At 43.6% G+C, this 12,166-nt stretch overlaps 1 protein-coding gene across 6 annotated transcripts in view; it reads left to right on the forward strand.

Moving 5' to 3' along the window:
- Positions 1–12,166, forward strand: part of GALNTL6 (polypeptide N-acetylgalactosaminyltransferase like 6) — a 564,733-nt gene that overhangs the window by 261,971 nt on the left and 290,596 nt on the right. The window contains exon 2 of one of the 6 annotated variants that reach the window (XM_039541782.1): positions 7,182–7,265. The exons of the other annotated variants lie outside the window; for them this stretch is intronic. The gene's annotated coding sequence lies outside the window, so the exon portion shown is untranslated. The remainder of the gene's footprint in view (positions 1–7,181; positions 7,266–12,166) is intronic. 6 annotated transcript variants of the gene reach the window in all.

Consider the following 12,166-nt stretch of genomic DNA (forward strand, 5'->3'; position numbering starts at 1 on the left):
TTACCTACAACATGAATGGAAACTGAGAGATGGCCTGGTATGCAAATGTGGAGAAGAAATCCACAGAATGGAACATCTAATGAACCACTGCCCTCTAAGATTTTCTCTAGAGGGACAGCCTTTGATTCATTCCATGTCACTGGAAGACATAGAGTAAATTACAGACTTGGACGTCAACCGTAATGTTTCTTTTTAAGTTTGGTACGTGAAAAAAGGAAGTATCAGTTTAGTTTTATGTTATTATGGTGACATAAAAGTCATTCCAGTATTTCTTTTACTGTCTGAGGGCCTGATTTTGTATTAAAATCAGCCCATGTATTCTATCCATATTTCCTCTATCATGTATAATCTCTCCTCTAATGGTAGCCTCCTGATTCATTTTGTGTATTTTTGTGTTGGGATACTCTCATGAATGTAAAGCAGGCTGACCAGGTTTTTTTTTTCTTAATGTTACTGGCACAGTGTAGCAAAAGTGGATAGCCAGTTTTCATAAAGGAAATGAAAATCACTAGAAGTAGACAGAGTTCACTAATACAATATGAAAACCTTGTCCTTATCTCAGTCTTTCTAGAGGATCTTATTAAAACTTTTAATATCTTTGTAAATTAAAAAATGGTGATACTGTACTAGCATCTCTGTAATAACAAATGCCATCTCTCACACATGGTCACAGCAATGTGAAGATTATTATTTATACTACAGTAATGCTTAAAAGCTCCATCCTGTTATGTCTGGTGTATTCCGACACACAACACGGCCTTATCCCGGAATAAATAACACATATCACTTCACATTATTATGAGAAACAGTAATGTGAACATGATCAGAGTTAAGGCTGCTTATGTGAATTTTGATTTAGGAACAGATGTCAGCAACATTTACTCCAGGTAAATGCAGTGTATTTGTGATGAGCTGAGAGTTTGGAGGAAACTTCTGCAGACTTTTTGGAGTATAAAAAATAATCATGAACAAACAGATAAAGCTTAAATTGTGAAGATGAAAGATTAGCATCAAGTAAGGGCCACCAAATACCATCAAGTAAATGCCATCAAATACAAACACCCATTAAACTTTGCTCACGTGATAGTCCTGCAACCAAGCCTCCATTGACTATATTAGTACTCCGAGCCTAAAAGACCTACTGAGGTTGGTCAGAACAGGTAAAAGGCTTACCAAAGAGAGAAGCTGCCACCATGGTGGACTTGTAAGCTGTGTTTTTTCAGGCAAATTTGTCTACAACTCCCCTGCACCATTCTTGGCCTGCATTACAAACAGGGAGCACTGAGGAGACAGACTAATGCAGAGAGGGGAGACTTGCAGCTAAAACTTTCTGGAATTGCAGCTCTTTTATTTCAACAGCTTCTCAGTCTAGTGAACATCCTGTTGTTTGCCAAAGGATAGCTCTGGCCCTACAGGTTTTAATGGGTCTGTCAGACTGGGACTCTGGCTGTTGAAGGTTGTCACGTTGCAGGGAGATCACTGAGGGTATGGGCTGTAGCTGGGAACCCAGGAGTGAGGTAGGTCAGAATGGCTAGTACAGCAAGTAGAGCCATTCTGTTGGAGAGCTGAGTGGCTGGTGATTCTGGAGAGCTGTCAGCTCTGCTTTGCAGATCTCAGTTCAAGTTATGGAATAACTCTTCCCATGTTTAAGCATAAAATTTGGCCTAGGTCTGAGATGTTATGAGACTGTGTGAAATTTAATGTTTTGGTGACAGGGATGGTTTAACTACAGGAACACAAACATATGTCAGACTTGGGAAAATTTATAAAAAGGAAATTTTAAAATGTTAACTCTACAAATGTTGGTAAATATCTTTTCAAACAAATACTACAGAGAATTCAGTTACCTTCTGCAAAATTGTTTTGTGAAAATTGAGATTGAATGTAATCATTATAGTCTTAAATAAAATCATTTTTGTCCTGCTTAAAAGCCCTGATTCAACAGATCACTTCAGTACATGCTAATAATAGCTCACTGAATTAAATGAGATTTAAGAATATGTTTATTCTGGCACCTGACCATTTATTTCTAACACATACTGATTTTTCCGGATGGAGTACTCAGTTATGCTATATCTTTAGTCAATAATACACTAATTACCTAGTTTGCAAACTATTACACTGTTGTGTTAGACTAGTAAATTGTAGCACACTACTTATAAGATATTGAATAATTAGGTACTGTAAGAGCACTGTAAAACATGCATGAGCAATCTGCTGTTTCTTTAAACACATGCAACTTTTGAAGCCGATGGAATTGTGTTCTCATGATGTTTAAGGACTTTCAGAGCGCTGTACATCACTAGCATCTGGAGACCAATTACTGAAGAAACTCCACAGGGGTCCTGCCTTAGGGTTTTTAAATGAATGAGTAATATATAAACCCTGTTGTTTCCCACTGAGAGTGACTCGAACAGCATCAGAAGGAAATAAGCCTTTTAGAGGTTGAACTGAAAATGAAATAACAGCACACAATCTAAATGGAAGCAGTTTTGTGTTTACATATGTAGTGTATATGTATGGATGTTTTCAGAGAACTATCTACAATGACTCCAAGATATTTCTTGAGTGGTAACAGCTAATATAGACTCCATTGTTTCATATGTATAGTTGGGATTATATTTTCCAATGCGCATTACTTTGCATTTCTCAACATTGAATTTCATCTGCCATTTTGTTTCCAGTCACCCAGTTTGTGAGATCCCTTTGTAACTCTTCGCAGTCTGCTTGGGACTTAAGTATCTCGAGTAATTTTGTATCATCTGCAAATGTTGCCACCTCGCTGTTTACCCCTTATTTCCAGATCATTTATGAATATGGGGAATAGTACTGGTCCCAGTACAGACTCCTGGGGTACACAACTATTTACCTCTCTCCATTCTGAAAACTGAGCATTTATTCCTACCCTTTGTTTTCTATCTTTTAAGCAAAAAGAATAGGAGTACTTGTGGCACCTTAGAGACTAACAAATTTATTGCAGCATAAGCTTTCGTGGGCTACAGCTCACTTCATCGGATGCATGTAGCTGTAGCCCACGGAAGCTTATGCTACAATAAATTTGTTAGTCTCTAAGATGCCACAAGTACTCCTATTCTTTTTGCTGATGCAGACTAAAATGGCTACTACACTGAAACCTATCTTTTAAGTAGTTACTGCTCCAAGAGAGGGCCTTCCCTCTCATCCCATGACATCTTACTTTACTTAAGAGCATTTGATGAGGGACTATGTCAAAGGCTTTCTGAAAATCTAAGTACACCATATCCACTGGATCACCCTTGTCCACATGCTTGTTGACCCTCTCAAAAAATTCTAGTAGATTGATGAGGCATGATTTTTCCCTTTACAAAAACCATGTTGACTCTTCCCCCAACAAATCATGTTTATCTATGTGTCTAATAATTCTGTTCTTTACTATAGTTTCAACCAGTTTTCCTGGTACTGAAGTTAGGCTTACTGGCCTGTAATTGCCAGGATCACCTCTGGAGCTATTTTAAAAAATTGGTGTCACATTAGCTATCCTCCAGTCATCTGATACAGATGCTGATTTAAATGATAGGTTACATACCATAGTTAGTAATTCTGCCATTTCACATTTAGTTCCTTCTGAACATTTGGGTAAATGCCATCTGGTCCCGGTGACTTATTACTGTTTAATTTATCAGTTTCTTTCAAAACCACCTCTATAAACACCTGAATCTGGAACAGTTTCTCAGATTTGTCACCTAAAAAGAATGGCTCAGGTTTGGGAATCACTCTCATATCCTCAGCTGTAAGACTGATGCAAAGAATTCATTTAGTTTCTCCTCAATGGCCTTATCATCCTTGAGTGATCCTTTAGCATCTCAATCATCCAGTGGACCCATTGGTTGTTTAGCAGGCTTAGTTTAAAAAAAATTGCTATTACTTTTTGAATCTTTGGTTAGCTGTTCTTCAAATTCTTTTTTTTGGCCTTCCTAATTATTTTTTTACACTTCATTTGCTCCTTTCTATTTTCCTCAATAGGATTTGACTTCCACTTTTTAAATATCAGAGTGTAGGTCTGGTTTCTGTAGAGTAGCAAAAGAATCCTGTGGCACCTTATAGACTAAGATGTTTTGCAGCATGAGCTAGCTGTGGGTGAATACTTTTTCTTTGACAACCCACTTCTCATGCATGAAGTGGGTATTCACCCACGAAAGCTCATGCTGCAAAACATCTGTTAGTCTATAAGGTGCCACAGGATTCTTTGCTGCTTCCACTTTTTAAAAGATAACTTTTTGCCTCTCACTGCTTCTTTTACTTTGTTGTTCAGCCCCAGTGGCACTTTTTTGGTTCTCCTACTATGTTTTTTTTTAATTTGGGGTATACATTTAAGTTGAGCCTCTATTATGGTGTCTTTAAAAAGTTTCCATGCAGCTTGCAGGGATTTCACTTTTGGCCCTGTACTTTTTAATTTCTGTTTAACTAACTTCCTCATTTTTGTGTAGTTTCCTTTTCTGAAATTAAATGCTACTGTGGTGGGCTGCTGTGGTGTTTTCCCCACAATGGGGATGTTCAATTTAATTATATTATGGTCAATGTTGGAAATATTATGGAATATGCAATATTATGGAAAATGTTGCATTTGTAAATTGAGCAAATTCGATATTGGAGTAAATTGGGGAAAGTATATATGGATCCTGACAATATCATTTTTGCTGGTATTTTTTCAGAGTGAACACATGCTTTAATACCATCCTGCAGAATTATAGGGAAAGGGTATTTGTTATACATGCTAGACCTCAGCTCCTGAGAATGCATTGTTTCAGTGACATCCTTATTATGTGCCTGTAGCCTATGATTCTATGCATGCAGTCAAGACTCTGATTTTTGTTTCCCTGCCACTTCAACCCCGGACACTGTTCTCTTTAAAGTTTCATGAAATATTAAAAATCTTTCTCCTAGTATTTCTGAGTCAGAGATACTAGAGATGGAACACCTCTATACATATTACAAACACATCACTTTTCCAAGAATTTCTCTAAATTTGGTGCTCTGAGGAATTATTTTCAGGTCACTTCTGCCTGTAAAAGCTCAATGAACCAGAGTGTCTTTTAACTATGGATCTCAAAATATCACTTCTCTCCCTTCCTTTCCCCAAATGGAATCCCATGCAATATTGGGCATTGTTTTATTCAGTTATTTCTGCTTTCTGTAGGATTACTAGAAGACCCTCTTTGTAATAATCTAACTAAAATCTGTTTTGGGTTGGGGGGTTGTTTTTGTTTTCTTGGTTTTTCTAAATAACTAGAATGGAGAAAAGTTCTTACAGTCTCTCTTTCCTTTCTGTGTAGCAGTGTCAGTTCCAATGTAATGTTAAACAATGAGAGTTAAACAACTCTTATTCAAAATGATTTACTGGTATTGGATACTTTAAAAATATTTTATAGAGCTTGTGACATAGGCAGGGCTGGTGCAACCATTTAGGTGACCTAGGCGGTCGCCTAGGGAGCTAGGATTTGGGGGGCGCCATTTTCTTTGGCAGCAACCGCAGTGGCTGGATCTTCGGCCGCCCCAGTTGCCTCCGGCATTTAGGCGGAAGGAACTGGGGCAGAGGAGCACGGGGAGGGCCGCCTGCAACAAGTAAGGGGGGCAGCACGCAGGGTAACTCCCTGCCCCAGCTCATCCCTGCCCCCGCCTCCTCCCTGAGCACACTGTGGCTATTTCACTTCTCCCACCTCCCAGGCTTGCGGCGCCAATCAGCTTAGGCGCTGCAAGTCTGGTAGGCGGGAGAAGTGAAGCAGCGATGGTGTGCTCGGGGTGCTCGTGCGTGGAGCAGGAGTGAGCTGGGGTGGGGAGCTGCCATGGGGGCGCGCCTCAGGGCAGAGTGGGGGAGCTGCCGCAGGGAGAGGTGTGCCTCAGAGCGGAGGGGGTAGCTGCCGCGGGGTGGGCGAGCGCAAGGTAGAAGTTTCGCCTAGGATGCGAAACATCCTTGCACTGGCCCTGGACGTAGGATGTGCAACACCTTTATGTTCTCAAGGCTTGTTTAGACATTTTAAGTTGGTTTGACTCCCTCCCCCCCCCCACCACACACACATACCCCACTTAGGGAAGAAGAAAGTACTTGCAACTTATTAGCTAATTATATATCACTGTTCTCTTAATAAAACACAGCCATACTCTGGCAAACTTTACAAAATGTAATATTTTATTTAAACCTCCATTAAATTGTCATGTTGCTTTCTTATTGCTGATGATGACTGTGACAAGATGTGCAGGAACAGAAACTGTCCTCTTTCAAACCAACCAGTTTCTTTGACTCATTCACCGTTTCAGTAGCCTGGTATTTTGACAGCTCAGTCACTTCCACTGTTTGAATTGTGATGCCATAAACATCACAATGCAACATCACTGAGGGAACTGGGCAGCTAAAGCAGACTGATGATAAAAGAAAAATCAACTATTTGCACAAACATATCCTGGTAACTGTTTTATAAAGAGAAAGAAATTAAGAAGGAATTACCATTTTTAAAGTTTGTCACAGCATGGCAGTAGTTCTTCTAGCTCCAATTAGCAAATATTCACTCCTGCTGCAGGTCACAGATAGAAGTTTGTACCCAGAGTTATTTTGATACCTTACTGCAAACCTCAGCCTCTTACCAACCCAATAATGGCCTGATTTTAATATCTTTACTCAGATTGAATACTACCTTATTCTACAAATGAAGTAATTATTAATTATTATTAAGGCTACAAGTCTGTCAAAGAAGTCACAGGTTCTGGGACTTTCTGGGACCTCTGACTTCTGCAGCTGCCAGTGTTTTTGACTCCAGGGCCACCTGAGCAGCTGGCCTTGGAGTCCCCCAAACAGTGGCCAGTGCCACTAGTCCCATGGGCCACTGAAGCAGCAGCAATCCCCAGGAGCATTGGAGTAGCGGGTGGGGGGGGGCAGTCAGACCCTGCTGCTGTAGCAGAGGCCAGCCGTTGATCCCTGGAGCCCCACAGAGCAATGGTGTCCCAGGGCCACCCAGAGCAACAGCGCCCCGGAGCCCCAGGAGCTGCTAAGATTTAATCAGGGAGGTTTATAGTAAAAGTCATAGACAGGTCACGGGCCGTGAATTTTTGTTTATTTCCCATGACCAGTCCATGATTTTACTAAAAATACCCATGACTAAATCTTAGCCTTAATTATTATTATTATTTATTTATTTGTATTATTGTAGCACCTCGGAGACCTAGTCACAGATGAAGACCCCATTGTGCTAGGTGTTGTACAAAGCAAGCCCCTGCCCCAAAGAACTTCCAATGTAAGTACTGTATCAGACAAGAGACAACAGATGGATATAAACAGAGTAAAGTGTATATTTATTTATTTATTTTTATTAACACATGAAATAAGGTGTTATACAATGTAAGGGTATCAATATCTGGCCCGAAGTCTCCCAAGACCCATGTGTAACCGAGTGGCTTGCACTGTGAGCTAGAGATCATGGAGCTAAGGCAGCCCTGATTACAGGATAAGCTCCATCTGAGACCAATCAGTTGATAAAAGAAGGCAGGTTTAAGTGCTGACAGTCCCCAGTTGTTGAAAGAGCCAGGTAGGGAGCAAGAAAGCTCCTGAATGGCCCTGAATCTGAAGGGAAAAGCCCAGAGCAGGAAAGAGGAGAGAGACTGCAGGGAGCCTGAAGGGCTCTTGCAGGGAAGACTAAGACCAAGCAAGCTGTGACAGAGAGGAGCCCAGGGAGCAGGAAGCTCCTGTGGGGAAACTTAGATGGAGTTTGAACCGAAGAAGTTTGGGGGATCTAGAGCAGTGGTGGGCAGCCTGCATGTGGCCTGTCAGGGTACTCCACTGGTGGGCCATGAGAAAGTGTTTACATTACCGTCTGCAGGCATGGCCACCCGCAGCACCCAGTGTCTGCGGTTCACTGTTCCCGGCCAATGGGAGCTGCGGGAAGCGGCGTGGACTGGCCATCACTGGATGCTAATTCCAGAAGGCTGAGCTCCAGCTAGGAGGAGCGAGTAGGATGGGCTGTGAGAACAGACTGGGACAGTATCAGAGCTCTGGCTGTGAGAGAAAACAACAGAAATAAGTATGGGCTGTTGTGTGGTGAGATGGACTAATGGCCATTCACCTTCCCCATGTATGAAAGTGGTACATTAATGGCTGAATTGAGCATGGTGCTGTGAGGGAAATACACACTTTTGGCTAAATGGTTGTTATTGTTCTAGAAGTTGTCTGTAGGGTCTGGTTCATAATGACCTGGTCTACACTTACAATTTAGGTTGACATAGCTACGTTGGTCAAGGGTGTGAAAAATCCACACCCTAAATGACATATCTATGCCAGTCTAACCTCCTGTGTAGACACAACTAGGTCAATGGAAGAATGCTTCCATTGAGCTAGTTACTGTTGCTCAAAAAGGGTGGGGCATGATATCTCTACATTGATAGAAAAATCCCTTCTATCAGTGTAGGCTGCATCTACATTATGAGTCATGCTGGCATAGCTACAGTGCCGTATATATGCTATAATAGCCATAGTGTACATACTCCTAGTATGTTGAGAACTTCTTCAAAAAGAGATTATCTCATAGATCAGCAGGAGCGAACTGGCTGCAGAAATGGTTAGCAATTTAAAAATGCACTCTGATATTTTGCTGACTAAAAATGATTCTAGGATGACTTAAAAAAAATCCTTTTAGAATTTTTTTACAATGCCTGGAGCATTGTGGCATATATAACTCTTTTATCCACTATCCCTTCAACATTATATTTACCCCACAGATCACATTCTCTGTGATAAAACCTTTCATTTAATTCCTTGCATTTTACTTACCTTTTTAATTTTTAAGAGATTAACTCCTACTAGATATAATTTAACTTAACTCTGATATCAAATTGGAGACATAGTTAAAAAATAAAAAAGAGGGAGAGACTTGAAAGAAGCAGTGATGTAGTAAAAGAAGGGAAGGTTAAGAGAGTTGGTGTTATCTCCCTAATCTACTTGTCTTTGTTCCTAAACTGTGTTCATCACTAGAGTATCTAATGACTTGTCTACACAGGGACACTTAGTTAGTTCATCATAACTTTCCTAAAGATGTGAAGTGAAAGCACACTCTCTCCTTCCTTCTACCTGTGCTCAGTATGGGGTTGGTAAACCCATTACATTCTGCTCTCACATCTGCAGTGTTTGTTCTCAACTTGGATAGTCTACTCTCCGTGTGTTTGTGGAACTATTAATCATGTCGATGGGAGATTCACACAAGAAGGAAGAGCAGTATGTCTGGAGGTGAGATCTGTTGTGTGGAACTAGGAGCAGAAGTTTGCCTTTACTAATTAAGGGCTCAATCATTGTTGGCTCTGGCCACCAGCGCAGCAAGCATGTGCCTGGGGTGACAAGCCGCAGGGGGCAGCAGTCAGGCAGCCTTCCGTGGCTTGACCGGTGGACCCCCCACAGGCCCGCAGATTCGGCAGCAATTCGGCGGTGGGTACACCGAAGCCACGGGACCAGCGGACCTCCCGCATGCAAGCCGCCAAATCCGCGGGACTGGGGACCTCCCGCAGGCAAGCCGCCGAAGGCAGCCTGCCTGCCATGCGTGGGGTGGCAAAAAAAGCTAGAGCCACGCCTGGGCTCAATACTGTTCCCACTGAAAACTTTCAGTAACTTTATTGGGTAAGGATCACACCTTAGGGCCCACTCCTATATGGGCCCCTGCTCTGAGTCCCACTGATGTCAGAATAGAGGCCCACAATGTATATGTTAAAAATTAATTTTAAAACTAGCTTTAGAAATACTAGTTTCAATGTCTTTCCCTATTAATAGTGCTGGTTTCTCTCATCTGGGAATATAGCTGAGCCCTAAACCACTGGTGTGTGTTAACTCCCTTTGATGTTAATTGGAATTTTTCCCACATCATGACTACAAGCTCAAGTCCAGTTCAGTGAGTTATCACTTTACTGTAACTTTCCAACAGGAAATCCAGTCTGGTGATATAGTTTGAGACACAGGAAGGGTGATCAGTATTTGAGTATGTAACAGGAAAAGAGCAAGTCTTGCAAGATAAATTATATTATTTAAGGAAATTAAGAGATTAAATTTAAGAGTAGTTCAACATTTCTTGTGTCTCCAACTATGTCATCAGACTGTCATGATGACAATTTCTCATAAAATGGTCAATGCACTAAGTTTAAGAAACCCTTCTGTAAATTTTAGTGATTCAGGACCAATTCTGCTCTTGTTCACAGATGTAAATCTGTAGTCACTCCACAGACATCTCTGGGATTATTCCAGTTTTACCCTTGCTTTATTAAAGAGAAGAAATTCAACCTTGTTCCTGTTTGTAATTAGGTGGATTAGACTAAACCAAAGCAGTTTCTCTTTCAAAGCTCCAGGAAAGCTTAGAACATACATTGCACTTTTCAGAATGGTATGTACACCTCTACCCTGTTATAACGCCCAGGGGTGGCTCTAGGCACCAGCTAAACAAGCAGTTGCTTGGGGCGGCAAAATATATGGGGCGGCATAATGCTGGGGCTCCAACTCAAACCTGAGGTGGCATCCTGGGCTGGATCCTGACCACCCCAGGGGGGTGGTAAACAGCTTTTCTGCGTGGCGAGGCAGGGATCCGGCTAAATGGGGAGCATGTCCCTACCACTCTCCCACGGACAGCAGCCACCTCCCCAACTTCAGGCGAGAGCCGGTAGCGCGGCCCTGCCCCGGCTGCAGAGGACGGGCCGCTCTTCCTCGGCTTGTCCCCGCCGCTACAAGCCGAGGAGGAGCAGCCTGTCCTCTGCAGCCATGGCAGGGCCGCGCTACAAGCTCCCACCTGGGGGTTCGGGGGGGACTGCTGACCATAGGAGAGTGGCAGGAGCCGGTAGCTCAGCCCTGCCCTGGCTGCAGAGGACGGGCCACTCCTCAGCTTGTCCCCACCGCTCTCCCACGGTCAGCAGCCATCCCCCAGGTGGGAGCCAGTAGCATGGCCCTGCCCTGGCTGCAAAGGACGGGAGGAACATGGCACCCGGGCAGGCTGCTCCTCCTTGGCTTGGCCCCGCCTCTGCCACCTCCTCCTCCTCCTCCCCTCTGCATCACCTCCTGTCAGGGGAGGGGAGAGGGGAGTGGAGCAGCAGCCCGGGCTGAGCCAAACTCCTGCCAGGGCCAAGGCGAAGACCAAGGATGAGCGGGGCTGGGATCTAGCAGCAGCCCCAACCCCCAGCCGCGGGAGGGGTGGTGATGGAAGATGAATCCACCTCGGGCCAGAGCCGCAGTAAGGTAAGAATCGGGCCAGGCAGGATGGTCCCCGAGACCTCTGGGGTGCTTCTGCCTGCTGGAGCCACAGAGGCTGCCACCTCCCTCTCCAGCCCCGCACAGCGTGACGGTGACTAGAATCTCCTTCTGCCTCCCCTCCTGCAGGGGGCGAGTGACCTGGCAGAGAGGGGCAACATCTGTCCAGCAAGCCCAGCACCTCTTCCTTGGCTGCTCCAGCCCCAGAGTGCTCTCCATTGCATGCCCCTTGGGGCTCCCAGCTGGGTGGCCTCATGGTGCCAGTGCCTGGAGTCTCCTTCTGCCTTCCCTCCTGCAGGGGGCAAGCAACCTGGCAGAGAGGGGCAGCATCTGTCCAGCAATCCCAGCACCTCTTCCTTGGCTCCTCCAGCCCCAGAGCTCTCTCCACTGCATGCCCCTCGGGCTCCCAGATGGGCAGTCTCAGCGCTGGGAAAATGCCAGCAGGGCTGGGTCCAGTGTGTATCCGAGCTCACTGGGAGCTCTCTCGCCCCAATGACTAGCACCTTACCTATGGCAAGTACAGTAGTGCAATAGGAGTGTGACATGAAAAATATCATGTCAAGTTGTAACACAGTCACTCAAATCATGATGACATTTGTGTACTGTGCTGCTCTATTGATGCCATTTGCGCTAATTTCCATTTCACATCGGTGCCAGTGGTTATAGGGCTAAAATGAAAATGACAAAATGACTTTCCGGTGCTCCTACCAGCAACAAAGAAAGAAACAGTTTTTCTAATTCTTTTTGCCATCTCGTACTTCAAAAAAGTATTTTCAAAAAGTTGACAATCAAGGAGAAAACTCTAAGCAATGCATTGAAGGTGATTATTCATCAACTGGTGAAGACCAATCGAACCAAAGATTACCTTTAACAACTGATAAAGATGAACAACAATCTGACCAAAGATTATCTTCACTAACTGATAAA

Source organism: Mauremys reevesii, linkage group 5, assembly GCF_016161935.1.
Source record: "Mauremys reevesii isolate NIE-2019 linkage group 5, ASM1616193v1, whole genome shotgun sequence".
Taxonomy (NCBI): Eukaryota; Metazoa; Chordata; order Testudines; family Geoemydidae; genus Mauremys; species Mauremys reevesii.